Genomic DNA, 13,177 nt, shown 5'->3' on the forward strand with positions numbered 1-13,177 from the left:
GGAGATAGATAGATAGAGAGAGAGAGAGAGAGAGAGAGAGAGAGAGAGAGAAAGAAGAAGATGGAGGAAGAGTGTACTATGGGTTAATGTAGTAAATATTCCTTATCACTCTAAGGCATAGTTTTCACAAGAACGTTGAAGAATTGACACTGATCTTGTTGAGGTGGCAACTGCCTTGCCGTAGTGGATACACCGGTTCCCATCAGATCACCGAAGTTAAGCGCTGTCGGGCGTGGCCGGCACTTGGATGGGTAACCATCCGGGCCGCTATTTGCTGTTGCCATTTTTCGGGGTGCACTCAGCCTCGTGATGCCAACTGAGGAGCTACTCGACCGAATAGTAGCGGCTCCGGTCAAAGAAAACCATCGTAACGACCGGGAGAGCGGTGTGCTGACCACATGCCTCTCCTATCTGCATCCTCATCTCAGGATGACACGGCGGTCGGATGGTCCCGATGGGCCACTTGTGGCCTGATGACGGAGTGTTTCTTGTTGAGGTGTGTAAATGATAGGAAAGCGGTGGCTACTCTGTATGACAGAAAGGTACACTAACAGTTGTGTAAACCAACCAAGAGCTTTCTAAAGGACAATATTTTCGTCTTTCCTTCCAGTTACGTTTCACTCATGAAATTTGATAAATCTATCATAAAGCCAGCTTTTTAATGAGAGATTTCGCGGTTTGCTTTAGGCCTGTAAATCCGTCGTCCAAAAAGTGGGTCACACAGATAATGGTTTTAATTTGTCGTTTACAATATATGATGATGCCCACTTCGGTATGGACACATAATGGCTGTTTAAGTCTTATTTAAGTCGCTATAATGATTTATAGTGATGTTGCATATGAAGTACGAGCGAAAGATGGTACAGCTATGCTTATTCACTAAAACTGGCAATCCAGAATTGGCAGAACTACAGTGACTAGCGTATAATATAAGCAACTACTATGGCAGATTGCCAAAACTAATAAAAACGACCATCGAATAATAGGAGGAGATTTTAATGCACAATTGGATACAGCACAGTACCAGGAGTAGTAGAACCACTTGAAGAAAATCATTAAAACAATTATAGCAATTTTTTAAATAATTTGCTTACATAAACCAAATAAAAATCACTAACACGTTCTCTATAAAGAAAGGAGTTTATGAGTGTATCTGGGGTCATATCTAAATAACAGATTACATCCGAATGAATTATAAGTTCAGCCCTCAGTTCAGAGATATGCAGATCTTCAGAGGATGGAATATTGGCTCAGACCGCTATATAATAGTAGCAAGTGTGACCTGTGGAAAAAGTAGAAGATACAAACCTCATCAAGACAATCCACCACATGAAATGAATAAATCAAATTTATTACAAGAAGAAAGAATAAACAGCTGTATGGAAAACGGGTGAGGCAATAACTTTTAGAAACACGTGCCAAAAATTATCTGCAGGTGGACTGATACAAGGTTAATGGCTCCATAGAAAAAGCAGCGATAGAAGCTCTTAAGAAAATAGGAAAATAAGAAACTGAAGTGTTATGATGACATGGAACGAGAAAGGCGACGAAACTGTTGAAAATAAACATATTAACTACATATGAAATTTACAGTAAAACACGGAAAATAGTGCAGAAATATAGAAGGAGAAAAGAAAAGATGCTATGCAGATAAATAGGAAAGAACAACAAGCAATTTGCGACAAATTTATAAGCCAAACTGAAAATGATATCCGTGGAGGGTGGAAATTTGCATTCAAAATGTTAAAACACATGAACACATGATGTACAGGCACCATTAGGGAGCAGTTCAGAGCCGTTCACCAAGTTCGAGGGAGCGAATTGTAGAAGGACATTCTCTGCCGCCATGGACTCCGGGATGAAGTACTTGAAATCTGTCTTCCTGCTGAGCTTGTCCAGCTCTTTTCAAATACTATCATAATTCTGCTGTTGAAGCTCATCTGGGGTTATATAAACACATTCACAAGATTCACGAATCCCTAACCTGAGTCACCCCGTACCGTGATGTTAGAAAAAATGGTTAGACAGTATCAGGAATGCAAGATCGCTAAGCTGAATTCCGATGGTTGTAGGGAGTTGCTTCAATCCACCCAGGTGGGAGTTACCATGGAGCATCATTCTAATGATTAAATCGGTCCTCTTCCATGGACCCTAGGTGGCCAGCTCAAATTTGTGGTGGTTGATAGTTTTACTTACTGCATGTGGTTGATTCCCACTACTGGTATTACAGACAGACAAAGTATTAGGCATGTAAAATTTTCTCTTGGTTCTGTCCTGCGAAGATTGTTCTCAGCGATAATGCACCTTCTTTCTCTTTGAGGGAGTTGGAACTTCTGTTTCGAATCAGGCCTGAAGGGGGCACCACACATTTGCTCCGAGTGATGCTTTCCGGGGAGGCAGTGAGTGAAGTTACATGGATAGCAGAGGTCTGTGGCGCAACAGGCTGGCTGTTTGTTCTAACACCTTGTGACTTCCAAGTTTGTCTGGCTGAGCTTCTTCCAGACAGAAGGGAGGCGTACCAGAAATGGGAGTGGGGGCACATAATTCCTTTGGCTGATCAGATTTGGAGGCGTACAGTGGGTCATCATCATCCATGCAACTCCTGCTGGCTACAAGCCTGGCCACTGTTTGTCATTGCACAGGGGCTTCGGATACTCGATGAGCTACTTTTAGTTCATTGCTTCGGTGCCCAGACCACGCGGTGTTCGTAAAGACTGATCTCGCTCCCCACTGCGAGCATTATAATCGTGACTTGTTCGATTCCTGCGCACGCTTGTGTATTGCTGCCTCTGTATTGGACTGGGTTCAGCATCCTGTCGCTGTTCCATGATCCTGTGTCTTGCCAGGTGTTTGGAGAAGCATATCGCTCGTATGAAACCAGCTTAAATTCGGTAAATTCGTAAAGTTGTGATCTGATTGTATGTTTCAAATTATAGGGCCTTTGGACTGCTTGGGGTCATGCGAATTTTTTGACATCCAATGTATCATTATTCGTCACGTTCTATTTTTTTTTCTGCCTTGTACATTGTGCACTAAATCACCAAGTCGCTCTCTCCAGATATTTGGGCCGGCCGGTGTGGCCGTGCGGTTCTAGGCGCTTCAATCTGGAACCGCGTGACCGCTACGGTCGCAGGTTGGAATCCTGCCTGGGTCATGGATGTTGTAAGTAGGCTGTTTAGGTTTTTTTATTGGTAACGCCACCTCTGTATGAAAATCACTGGCTGTGCTGTGTGCAGTCTGTGGCTGCTTTGCATTGTTGTAATACTCGCCATTGTAGTGTTGGGCAGCGGCAGCTGGATGTGAACAGCGCGTAGGGTTGCGCAGTTGGATGTGAGCCGCCAGCAGTGGTGGATGTGGGGAGAGAGATGGCGGAGTTTTGAAATTTGTCATGAACTGCTATATTTATATATGATGATATCAAGGTAAATACATTGTTTGTTCTCTATTAATATCTTTCATTTGCTAACTATCCCTATCAGTAGTTAGTGCCTTCCATAGTTTGAATCTTTTATTTAGCTGGCAGTAGTGGCGCTCGCTGTATTGCAGTAGCTTGAGCAGCGAAGATTTTTGTGAGGTAAGTGATTTGTGAAAGGTATAGTTTAATGTTAGTCAGGGCCATTCTTTTGTAGGGAATTTTGAAAGTCAGATTGCGTTGCGCTAACAAAATATTGTGTGTCAGTTTAAGCACAGTCTTGTATAATTGTTCAAAAAGGGGACGTTTCATATGTCGACCCTTAGCCGAGGATACCTCACTGGAATCTTCTGATTTTTTTTTTCTTGTAGTTTGTGTAATTAGTGTAGCTTTTGTTTATTGCTAGCGCGTAATTGTAGAGAAAATCTCCTTTGTAGTTGCAGTCTTTCATTGTTGTACAGTAAAACAGTTGTGGCATGCATGTAGATTTGCACCAAGTATTTCGCAGCTGCAATTAACTAGATATTATTTTCAGTGTTATGTTAATGTGTTCTCTTATTTTAGATCTTCAAATTGTGTTTTTCTGTGTTATCGTGAAATATTGTGACAATAATGGCGTGTGAAAAACGTAATACTAGGCTCCAAAGTAAATTGAGAAATGACAGTGAAGACGAAAGCAGTGTGTTAGCGCCGCAGAGTAATGAATTAACTAATGTTCAAAGTAGTAATTTGGTAATTGTGCATAGGGAAATGGAGCGGGCGGCAAAGAATGGTGTAGACAGTGAAACAATCAGAGAACAGGGAAGCATTATCGATCGATCGGTCGGCAACAGCTCGCCTCAGGAATCCGAAATGACAGGAAACAATCTCGCAAATACTGTAGATTCAGGTTTTGGATCCTCACCGTTTTCTCAAATAAGTCAAGACACATTTTCTGCTTGTCAAAATGTGAATGCTTCCGGTGCAAATTCACTGCCGAAAACCACTGAGGAACATGTTCCAGACACCAGTGCATTGTTATTACAATTAATACAGCAAATGGGACAAACCCAGCAAAAGCTTCAAAAGTTAGACACAATGGAACAAAATCTTCGAAAGTTAGATACAGTGGAACAAAATCTTAAAAAGTTAGACACAATGGAACAACATCAGAGACAAACACAGCAACAGTTAGACACAATGGAACAAAATCTTCAAAAGTTAGACACCACACTTGAACAAACACGTGAAGATTTAACTACTGAGTTACATCACATTGAATCGAAATGTCAAAAAGTCTGTAATGACGTAAAAACACAAATTTGTGAGCATTTTCAACCTATTTTTTCGTGGCATGAAAATGCATTACAGAATCACGAAGCAGCCATAAAAAAACTGCAAACTATTGTTCATGAAAATCATGAGACCTTGCAAGCAAAATTTGACTCAGTTGCATCTATCGATTCGGTTACGCAACTTGCAAAAACTCAGGAAAACTTAAAGGACACAGTAGATACTCTGAAACTTGGTTCAGAAAAACACACTGAGGAAATAAGTACACTATCGGAGAAAGTAGCCGAACTTTCGGATCAGTTCACTAATTTATCTACAAAGGTAGATGATGATCTGAATGACACAACACCTGTAGCCTTCACGGACACTGAAGAGTATGAACAAATTAGAAAATTCAAACAAAATCAAAATCAAATCAATACACAGTACAAAAGAGAAATCCGGGAAGTGCAAGATCAGTTGGCACAAGTAGTACAAGAATTACGTGTTTCAGAGGACACTCGCGCCCCAATACGGGAAGAGGGACATAGAAATACGGAACAGACACAAAATAACAACACAGGGCACTTCGTAAATTGTGAAAGAAGTTGGCAAGGTACGCCGAATTTTGAGATGGAACCGCCGAAACGACGTAACAATGACCGACATGCGACTTGCCGACATGATGATTTTGACTATAAGCTGTTCATTACTACACGTAAATTCAAAACATTTAAGAATTCTGGCAACGACATTCATCCACAAGCATGGCTCCATCAATTCTCTCATTGTTTTCCTCCCAACTGGTCGTTAGAACACAGATTAGAATTCATGTGTGGCTATTTAGAGAATGAACCAGCTGTAAGAATGCGATCGGTCATTCACGATTGCCACAGTGAAGGAGAATTTTACCATGCCTTCCTCTCAGCATATTGGTCTCAAGCCACACAAGACCGAGTAAAACATGGGATCATAATGATGAAACATTTCGAACAATCTGAATTCTCCAGTCTTGTGAAATATTTTGAAGACATGTTGCACAAGAATCAGTACCTGTCAAACCCATACAGCCCCTCAGAACTCATCCGCATTTGCTTAATGAAATTGCCTGAATATTTACGACATATTATTTTAGCAGGACGTTGCAAAGACGACATTGAAGCTTTTCAGGGACTGTTACAAGAATTAGAAATCGACACAGTCGCGGGATGCAAAAACAGGAAAACAATCACTACAGGTCACATCCGTCACAATTTCGTGACGACAGAAGCAATAACTGGACACGACAAGCCTATTCTTACAACGCAAATCGTGACCAAAACAGACACCACCCATATGACAACCACTGGCAGAGTAATAATAGTTACAGAGAAAGATCGCATTTCCGTAGTAAAGAATATGACAGAGATTACCTTAGAAACAGACAATATGGGAACCAAAACAATTATTATCAAGGGAGACAGAATAACTTTAGACGCAAAGGTCCAGCGCGCAGTTACGACTCAGGGCGAAATTCTCCATCACATGACCGACAAACAAGAAACTATGCAAACTACCGACAAAACGACAGACGTGAATTTCATCAGAACTGGCGGGATTCTAACAGAGCTGGGCCCTCTCGGCAAGGCGAATTTGTAGAAGTTAGGTCTCCTAATCCCAATAACAACGCGCGCCAACAAAGAGACAGACAATGACTCGCGCTGCAGGCACCCACGTGCGCCGGCTGGCTCAGAGAAAAATAACATAGACGCTAACCTTGTGAAAAATTCCAGTATTCTTTACCGACGTATACTGCATGATAATTGCGTTCAAGCTGAAATTCTGAGTACCTTGAAGAGTAAAAGATTATACCACATTTCACATGTAAAACCGATTATTGAAAGATAATCTGCTTTTTAACTTTGTCTTTGCCATATAACTTTTCCCTTTACATTACTAGTATGCTGTGTTAGACTTAAGAAACTGTTAACATACAACAATGTTTGAAGTTAAATATCCAGTCTAGAATCTAGGGAACATTTTTAAACAGAAATTACGAATGCATTGTTATAGTGAACAGACGACACAGTGTTGTATTTGTACATTCTTGCTTGTTAGTTGCACGATTACGTAACGACTATAAGGCGCACATACTTAGAACATATACTGGTACTGCTAATGAGATTCTAATGCAACATTTTGGTTTGCTTGAAAATACATTCTGGATTTAAGTTACTTTCTGTGAGATACCAGATGAGACAGTGGTTAGTTTATGTGACAGCTACACGATTTTATCACGACGCTACTAATGAGTGACAATTTACAATGTTGCTTTTGCAGTGTCTATGTTTTATACCTGCACAGTTTTCTGAATTCTTCTAGGAAGAAAAACATGTTTTAGTAGTAACTTTTGTGGTATAGCAACAATGAGACAGCCTTTTTCGTGGCATAACAATACGTTACTGTACAGTACTTTCTTCATCACGCCAATAAGCATAATAACTACGATATCTATACGCAAAGCATTTCACTTTTGTTTGTCATGTGGTAAGTACATTGACTTCTGCAGAACTTAGCTTTCAGAGGACGATAACTACGACACTTCCACAGAGATTATGTTGCGACAAGAAGCACAGTTTAGCGCTACAGTACACGCATTTGAGTGACTAATCTTATACTTAAAACACTTATTTTTAAAGATTTTTTTAATTACAAAGAAAGTTTTCCGTGATACATTTCATTCCATTGCTGTAATCTGTAACACCTGAGGGTATAATTACATTAATCCTCAGGGGGGTACATGCTTACTTTGTGTACCATGTGTGTGGCAACCACAAGGAACCCTAGCTAATATGGTATTTGCTTATACAACTTTACACATCGGTACCATATTTCTCTAACACACAAATTACACAGCTATCTGATCATTTAACTGAGAGATAAACATGTTTTTTACTATGTCAGTGACACATGTTTACGTAATTACACCGTTGGATAACTTCACACTTACGAAATTGTATTTTGTCTGTACTGTGTGAACTCTTCATATTTTTTCGGAACCATTGTGATACTATGAGAGCTTTGAATGATGTATTTGGTATGGATTCATGATTTTTAAAGTACGTTTGAGGCAGATGACACTTTTGACATGAGCAGAGAATTTTTTTAATTATTGGAGGAAGCTACGACGATTTTGAGATTTGACTGAGGTGTTATGATGTTATTTTTACGACGACGATGTGTATTATGCTGCTGAGGTATGTTTATGATTAATAGGCTGAGGCTATATGAGTTATTTGATTATGCTTCATATTTATAATGACGAAATATTGACGAGTGTCGGTGGATACGTATATGTGTAATAAGGTAAGGAGTAATGAATAGTGGGTAGGGACTCTTGACTTGTGAAACAGGATGTTGGAAACCAAGAATCGTACTTTAAGAGTTATGAAATGTGTGTAAATGCGTGAATGTATCACAATGCTGGCGAAATTTTTTTGGACACTTATATTTATAGGATTTCGTTTCTACAGATTTGCAACGCTAATTCTTGACCTGTGAAATATTTTTATGTGAGACTGTCACTGTAGCGGAAACTGCTGTCGTAAATATTTCCATAAGAAAGTTAAGTGACCACCTGCACGTGATGCGTCGCGGGCACCCACCTGGGAGACAGCCGCCCGAAAAAAAAAAGCCATTAGCCTTTCAGCGGCACAGGTAGAAAAAAAAAGGGGAGGCCATTGTCCATGCTACTGACATTTCCTTGTTGAAAGCATACTGTGGAGCTCGTAATTTATGATATTTACTGAAATACCTAATAAAATGACAAGAAATATTTTTACATCTGCACACCTGATTATGACAAGCGTCTTTCTATGAGAGTTGAGAGAATTTCTACTAACTTATGAAATGTCACATGACTACTGAATGATATTTTTATGCTTTGCTTTTCATAGTTGCTTATTTCATTTGATATCTGGTTTCCAGCTGTGTTGCAGCATAGCTTTTATAAAATGAAATGCATTTGCTAATGTGAACACTTTCTGTCAACAGATCTATTAAAAATTATTTTATGATCCACATTCTTTAAAAAAGGAGCACTTGGAAAGGAAAGAACAATAAGAAGGAACTAGTAACAGTAACACATAATTTTCTTTTCAAGTACATGGTAATATTTCTTTTTACAATCAGTTGTTGTGGTGCACCACTTTAATTACATAGATATTAAGATGTGAATATACATTTCCCTTATCTGCATTGTTGTTTTTACTGTAATATTTTTTCTGCTTGAGCTATGTCATGTTTAGGTATAAGTTACTGCTGTTTGCCAGGCATAGTGCTACTGAACTTTAATTTGTGTTACTCTGCTAAGCCAGATTTATTTTTTTGTTTGCTGCGCATTGCCTCATATTAGTTGTAATGTTGAATTGCTTGGTAATTTAGATTTACTGTAGCTTGCTTTGCGATTTTCCATTTTTTTCATTGCTGTTTATATTAATTGTTTTATGTGCTGCTGCATTGCCTCGTCCCTTAGTTTAGCATCTGAGCTCAGTAGATTTAAGTTAGCTTAAGAGGGGGTAGACTATATAAGAAACTGACTATGGAGAATAGGTAAAGAATGCATTGCGAAGTTATATGAAAAAGATTTGGGCCCAAATGAGTATTGTACAATCAGAAATAATCATTTTGAAAGAAATATGAACAGAATACAGAAAGCAGGCTTAGATAGGACTTTTTGGGAATAATGATGAACAAAGGGAGATCTCCATGCAAAATACTGCAGTAAAACAAACCCTGTCCTTTCCCTTTTGTGTTATCCCACTATATGTTTGTGTACCCTTGTGTATTTGTTTTCTTCCTGTCTCTGTGTAATTTCATAGAATTTTTTTCTTCTTTTAATATTAAGCTACATTCACTATGATGAGGAATACTGTTATCCTCGAATATAATTGGCATTAACAATATGTTATTTACTTTGTAAAGATGTTAGATATTATTAATTCTGTTCTGTTTAATGCTCATGTGTGAAGTTGATGTTTCAAAAGTTATTGTGATCTTTTATGTATGTACTCATGTCATAATTCCACTGATGTATATGTTAGTTCGATTCTTTTGTAAAGCCTGTACTACAAATGTTATCTGTATTGTTATGTTTTTAATGATGTATTTTGTACCTTTGTTATTGTATTCTTATGTTATAAAATTGTAATTGTCACCAGTTCATGATATTATTAACATGTAAGTTACATTTCACTGCACACGTTTCCGTTGGTCATAATATATGGACAATATGTGAGAAGTAGGGACTGTTAGTGTTTGCACGTGTGTTACTAATTCAGCAAGGGACTGGATAACAGCATTGCTGGTTCTAAGGACAATTCCAAAAACTTTGAGAGTGCACAAGTGGTGGTTTATGGACTTGCTATATTATCCGCAAGACTCTTCGATGGTGATTGTGCACCTGCACATTTGCAACAGATGGCTGCTGGCCGTCTCCACAAGGACTACAGTGGGTCTGCACCTTTGATGAGCCACCAGTACCATTATTTCTACAAGGACTGCAGTGGATCTGCGCCTCTGGTGGCCCACCAATACCACAATCTCTACCAGGACTACAGTGGATCTACTCTGTGATGACCTGCCTACCAATATTATTCAAAACTTCGAATGACTCTGCTGTGGGTTTGCTCTGTTGTGACCCATTACCTGTATGCATGTCAAGAGTCAGCACTGTCTTTCCGTTGGAAGGACAACACTACTTCTTCAAGACTGCATGGAAATCCACTACTTCTGTGTGCATTTTCTTTTACTGCTCAGACGTTGAGAAAAACTCTGCATTTTTGCTGTGATGAACAATCTGGACTGTCTTTATGGACTGTGAGAAATTTTTAGCTTTTGACCAACATTGTATCAATGAGTGTGTGCATTTGATTTCTTTGTTATTGTAATTATGAAAAATTTTTTTCAAATCTGCATTGCCCACTGCCCAAAACAATTTGTAAAATTTTTTGTGGGGAGCATGGGGGCTATGTAAGTAGGCTGTTTAGGTTTTTTTATTGGTAACGCCACCTCTGTATGAAAATTACTGGCTGTGCTGTGTGCAGTCTGTGGCTGCTTTGCATTGTTGTAATACTCGCCATTGTAGTGTTGGGCAGCGGCAGCTGGATGTGAACAGCGCGTAGGGTTGCGCAGTTGGAGGTGAGCCGCCAGCAGTGGTGGATGTGGGGAGAGAGATGGCGGAGTTTTGAAATTTGTCATGAACTGCTATATTTATATATGATGATATCAAGGTAAATACATTGTTTGTTCTCTATTAATATCTTTCATTTGCTAACTATCCCTATCAGTAGTTAGTGCCTTCCATAGTTTGAATCTTTTATTTAGCTGGCAGTAGTGGCGCTCGCTGTATTGCAGTAGCTTGAGCAGCGAAGATTTTTGTGAGGTAAGTGATTTGTGAAAGGTATAGTTTAATGTTAGTCAGGGCCATTCTTTTGTAGGGAATTTTGAAAGTCAGATTGCGTTGCGCTAACAAAATATTGTGTGTCAGTTTAACCACAGTCTTGTATAATTGTTCAAAAAGGGGACTTTTCAATGTGTGTGATGTCCTTAGGTTAGTTAGGTTTAAGTAGTTCTAAGTTCTAGGGGACAGATGACCTCAGATGTTAAGTCCCATAGTGCTCAGAGCCATTTGAACCATTTGAACCAGATATTTGGAGCCCGCAGTCTTATGCGTCTTACAGGGTAAATTTTGTTGTATGTGCTTTGGTCAATATAAAGCAGGTGAAGATCACCAACCAACCACACACGTCTCCATTCGACCTATGTTTTCTGTGCTATGCGATGGTTAAGTATTTACCATTTCCGCCTTATGGTGTGATTTGAAGCTGAATCTCGGTCAGTCGCTGAACTTCTTTACGGCCAGGTGTAGGCCCTAAGCTTTACACTCAATTTTGAGTGTGGTTTACCTGTCAATAAGCGATTTATCACCAGTGTTCTGTCTACGCTGCCAGTGTGTAATCTGATGACGACTTTCTACGCGTGTTATTTAAAAGTTACTACTTTGTTCATCAGGCTATCATCGTGTATTGCGCCTTGGGGCGTGTGCCCACTGATTGCTTATAAAAGGAGGAGTGTGGCGAGCTGCGTATCGGACGTGTCCTAGGTAATTTCAGGGCTGTTCATCCGTACCACATTGTCCGAGTGTGGAGTCTCATATCAAGCGGTTTTCGTTGTTTTTCTTTTCTTTTAACGAACTCCTTTTAGGTAAATCTGAAGTATTTATTGTATTTTAGTAAAACATGTTCCAAATATATTTCCTGCCTGCCTAATGTTACGATATTTGTAATGAAACACAATTATTTGGGGCATTGTTTAGTTTTGTGTTTAACCTTTGAAGAAATGGATTTATCGATTACCAGTAACTGTAATTAAATTGTTTTATCTAGTTATATGGTTTTGTTTTAATATATTAAAGTTCTGTTGCCCGAACTGCTGAAGTTACTTTTCCTGGGGCGTGTTAATGAAAATCTAGATACGCATTATGTTCAATCTTTGTTCTGTCCAGCCCTTCTGCTTCCAGGCAACCTTACGCCAGTGGTGCGTACCACTATTGCGTTTATTGTTACTGATGTTTCTTTGGGCACTTGTATCTTACCTATTCCTAACGATCCTTATCTTCTCTTGGAGTGGTGTGATGAGCAGAGTTTGGGTTTCAAAATATTGTTAACTGAATGCCAATCGAAGATCAGCTTAAATAACTGATTTAGTTTCCTTCTCATTACAACCTTAGAATTAAGATTTGTTGTTCCTTCATAAATCAGATTTTAATGACTTTTTACATTGCTTATTTTAAGGGCTGAGGCATTGCGTTTATTGTTATTACTAGTTCTTTGAGCACTAGTACTTTATCTATTCGTAATTACTAATGATGCTGACTTTCTCGCGAAACTGCGACCCTAGTACTTCACATTTTCAGGATACTGTGTAATTTGGGTACCACTCGAAATTGAGCTAAAATCATTGAATTTTGTTGGTTTTTCATGACAACCTACTATAAACGAAATTTCAGTGACGGTTTAGATGGTCTTTTTTAAGGGCCAGAGGCTGCTATCTTAAAATTTAGAAACTGAGTACCTGTACAAAGTTTTGATGGTTAGTACTAATGATGCTATGTAATTGTTCGACGAGTGCCAATGTATGCAAACTTTTTAAAGGTTAGTAGTAATAATACTATGTAATTATTTGACGAGTGCCAATGTATGCAAACTGACTAGATCGTTCGTTAAATCAATGTTATATAGAAGGGCTCAGTGGCTCACCAATCAATGAGACTTGTATCCAAGTTTAATCTACTCCAAGGTCAAATAATGCCGTTCCTAAACCCGAACATATCAAGGTGGATGATGTCTTGGCATTGCAAGGAAAAGACAATGACTTACGACATGCACTGTACCACCTGAATTACCTTTTGTAAACAATACAACTTGGAGATTTCTGCAACCAAGACTAAGTTGATGGTTTCAGAGCCAAAGATCC

This window comes from Schistocerca piceifrons, chromosome 4 (genome assembly GCF_021461385.2).
Source record: "Schistocerca piceifrons isolate TAMUIC-IGC-003096 chromosome 4, iqSchPice1.1, whole genome shotgun sequence".
Classification (NCBI taxonomy): domain Eukaryota; kingdom Metazoa; phylum Arthropoda; class Insecta; order Orthoptera; family Acrididae; genus Schistocerca; species Schistocerca piceifrons.